This window comes from Clupea harengus, chromosome 13 (assembly GCF_900700415.2).
Source record: "Clupea harengus chromosome 13, Ch_v2.0.2, whole genome shotgun sequence".
NCBI lineage: Eukaryota > Metazoa > Chordata > Actinopteri > Clupeiformes > Clupeidae > Clupea > Clupea harengus.
This window is the reverse complement of record NC_045164.1, coordinates 8,214,057-8,218,441: the sequence shown is the minus strand read 5'-3', so window position 1 is coordinate 8,218,441 and position 4,385 is coordinate 8,214,057.

Genomic DNA, 4,385 nt, shown 5'->3' with positions numbered 1-4,385 from the left:
TGGAATGGACCCGACCTTAAGGATTGACACTGGGCACCAGGAGCTATGAATGGATTTCTGGGGGAGATGAGACTGAGATGTCTCTGCGTGTGTGGGAAGTGTGTACATGGGTGAGTGTGTCAATTAATCAATCAATACATTTATTTATTTGATCAAGAGGGACAGTGTACATTCATGAACATTAAAATGTAAATGCACCCAATTATAGCCAAAAGGCTAGTTTCTATTGGCAGTCCCCCTGCCAGAGTGAAAAAAGGCTATACAACCTTAACTAAAAGGCATTAACGTGTCTGTGTGTGTGTGTGTGTGTGTGTGTGTGTGGGTGTGTGTGTGTGTGTGTGTGTGTGTGTGTGTGTGTGTGTGTGTGTGTGTGTGTGTGTGTGTGTGTGTGTGTGGGTGTGTGTGGTGTGTGTGTGTGTGTGTGTGTGTGTTATGGGCCAGGGCAGCAAGAGTAACACGTTTATAAAATGGTTTCAACTGGATGGCCTTGTGTTTCTGCATCGATCATGTAACAGACTTCCAATCCTTCCTCTTTGAGCTGACAACTGGAAAAAGAACAGAAAGCAGTTTGTGTGTTTTTGCACTGACAGATGAATCCTTTATGGCAGCTCAAATAAAAGCACATGCACTGAAATCTGATTATGATTTGATAGCCCTCCATCTTTATTTATCCACATGCAAACAAAGCTGTTCAATGCCATGTTTGTGTAGGCCATCAGAAGCTCTCTCTCTCTCCCCTCTCTCTCTCTCGTCTCTCTCTTTCTCTCCCTCTCTCTCTCTCTCTCTCTCTCTCTCTCCTCCTGTAAGCAGTGCCAATCAGGCTGTGTTCCTGACTTCTATGACTGTTAGTCATGTGTGTGAGGGACAGAGACAAGGAGACAAAGAGAGTCCTCCTCCCTTTTTTCTCTCTCTTTCACAATCCTCCTTTCATACTTAGCTCATCCTTATTAGCGGCTTGACTCACTGAGGGTTGTTTGTGCATTTGCATGTGTGTGTGTGTGTGTGTGTGTGTGTGTGAGTGTGTTCTCCTCATTTTGAGGAAATGTGTCTTCTATGAACTGAGAATGGTGTCCTATCGGTGTGCAATCAAATGGTCATTCCTAAGTGCACTCTCAGAGCCAGCAGGAAGTTCACCTCATCAGGCCGGCTGCGAACAGTCTCTTGCTGGGACAGATCAGGCTCCTGAAGCACTGAAGCTACCTGCTATTATTTCCAGCAGTCAATTTTAACACTGGGAGAGACAGACAGACAGACAGAGAGAGAGAGAGATAAAGATAAAGATAAAGATAAAGATAAAGATAAAGACAGAGAGGGGTAGAAAGGGAGAGAGAAGGCCTTTTTACACAGAGAGTCTGTCCTGTTGAGTTTAATGGATTATGGTTATGGATAATGGTTAATGGATTTGTAGGACCCAAAGCTACAACAGCCAGAAAAACTCACCCATGTTTGCATCAGAAGATGACGGGCAGTAGAATGAATGCACAGCTTTGCCAGCTGGGCATATTGGTCCAGGCAGCCCGAGAGAGGTGGCACAGTTTTACCTTGGCATGCCATACCAACCTCAAAGCCTCTCCAAAGTGCCAGCCACTATGTTTGACCACATTGGTACCCTTTGGTATCAGTAGGGTTTTGTGCTGCCCATCAGTAAAAATGATATTAGTGACCGACAGTACATGATGAGGCAGAGCGTATAATTGACTCAGTCATGATGTGTGACCTTTGGAAAAATACAGGAAGTACAGTGAATGAACAGCAGGGGAATTGATCTGCCTACTGTTTGTGGCATTAGACTGTAACCTGGGAGAAAAAGAGAGTATTGTGCGTGAGTGAATGAGGAGATGGAGACAGTGTCTTAGTAAAAAAAGGAAAGAGAGAGGGGGAAGAAAGAATGAAAAATAAAAGGCAGATAGAGAGTGAAAGCAATGAATATCAAAACAACTACATGGCCATAAAACTACTGTAGCTGCTCTTCTTAGCTCCACCCTTTCACCACCACTCCTGAAACCTCCAGCTTCAGCCTCACAATGCTAACACTTCTCTTTTTGGCGGCGAACCCCCAGTCTGCGTGAAAAGCTCTGCGAAACCAGCTGCCCTGCGGTTTAACTGGGACATGATAATTTGACTGTGCTCTGAACAGGGACATTAAAATTTGCTCCCTGAGTCTGAATGGCATTCTTGAGTGAGTGTTTGCTTCGGTGATGAGCATCAGTGAAAGAGAGTAGAGCTCTCTCTCTCTCTCTCTCTCTCTCTCTCTCTCTCTCTTTCTCTCTCTCTCTCTCTCTCTCTCTTTCTTTCTCCCCATCGATCCCCTAGGCCATTGTCTCTCCTCTCTCCATCTACGGGTCCCACTGTCTCACTTCATTACATATTTTAATGGGATTCTGGCGGCATGGGGACACAATGTCCTTCATGTCAAGGTCCCCACATACCCATTTTTATTTGGTCCCCACTTTTCTCTTACTTACTTTCTTTTCCTTTTAATTCAGCCACTGAGTGTCATTTTTTGGATGCCAGTGGAGTGGCTTTAAATTGCATTTGCAGAGTAATTACTTCTGATTCCCATGATAGCAAAGAGGACATCTGAGGAATACACTTTGTGTGCATATTTACTTAATATATTCCAGGACTTTAGAATAGCAATTTCCACCACACTGCCTTGCCTCCATCTAACAACATGTGGGAGAGTGACCTTGCATCTCAGACTGGACCAAGGTGACCAACGCCAAAAACGTTCATACTTATTCTTCATTATACTGGGGAAATTCCTGTTTCGTACGTTTCTTTTTTTTTAGGTTGAGCTGATTGTGTTTGGAGTCAAGGTTTCAAAGAACATGAAAAAACTGAACCTGTAACGAGAAAAGAAAAAAATGTCATATGTCTACTTTGCTGAATGTCAACCAAGTTTCTCATATGTGTGACCAGTATGTGTGTGTGTGTTCTACGGGTATGGCAGGGTCACATATACACACAAACATGCATTGAATTCAAAGATGCACATGCACATGTATGCACGCACATACACCATGTGTGTGTTTGTGTTCCGTGGGGGTGACTGGGTCTGAATAAAGGTGCTGAAATGTGTCAAGTGCAAATAGCTTTCATCACCTCACTCTTTCTAACACACACACACACACACACACACACACACACACACACACACACACACACACACACACACACACACACACACGCACACACACACAGACACACACACACACACACACACAGTACATCCACGGATGAGTGGAGACATACACACACACACATGGATTTATATGGGAGTATAAAACCAAGTATACAGCCATGCAATCTACATTGAATGGAGGTTATACTGAAGAGTTCAGTGTATTTCATGGCAGCACTGTCACTGGATGCCATTTCACTCCATTTCGTCCCTGCTGTATTTGCATTGGCCAATAGTAAAAGCTGCTATTATGCAGTGAAAATGTCAAAGGGCTGTAAAAGCTCAGCAGAGATGTATTATACTGCGCTCAGTCTAATACTTCAGAGTGCTGCAGCATAAAGCATATAAAAGTAGTTTGCCCTTATTTCAAACTGCCACCTGGGGTTTCATAGTATTGCACTGCGCTTTTGAATGAGCTGCTCACATATTGGAGTAACATTGAGGTGCCAGTGGGTTCTGCCCATGAGGGATATATCTCAAAAGCACAGATGTACAAAATAGAGTTGGAGCAGTTATTTATTGAGTTTCCACTTGTAATTAGCTGAAGTCAGAGAGCGAAGAAAAACTTTGAGATGATCTTTGGGACCTTGGGACAGGAGGATCTTGCGAAGGCTGAATGTTCAAAGAACTTCTTTATTCTGCCAGCCAGAGTCCACAGGACCTTTGCTAAAACATCTGATTTGGAGATGTGCCCTGTTAGGGTTCAGGAAGAGAGTCTGGACCATCTGTCCCATGACCTCATGGGAAATGAAGTTTTTTTGTGAGTGTGTGGCTGCTCTCAGTACATCTTGTGTTGACACAACACATTTCCAAACTCTGCATCTCTTAGGAATGGGGAGGGTGTGTGTGTGTGTGTGTGTGTGTGTGTGTGTGTGTGTGTGTGTGTGTGTGTGTGTGTGTGTGTAAACAAGAGAACAGCCCAAACAAATGCATTTCTCAATGCTGTCTGGCACTCCCTTCTGTGTTTATTCATCTGAATGTGTGTGAGGGAGCATATGTGTATGTGTGTGTGAGTGACAGACAGAGAGCAAGGGAGAGAGAATATGAGAGAGGGAGAGTGAAAGAAAGAGATTGAAAGTGATAGAAAGAATGTGTTTGACTGTTGAGGGAGACATGACAATGGAGGTTGACATGGGGAGAAATGGTAAGTAGTCGAGAAAATGTTGATGAAAGAGGGGAAGAGAGAGAGAGACAAAGAGAG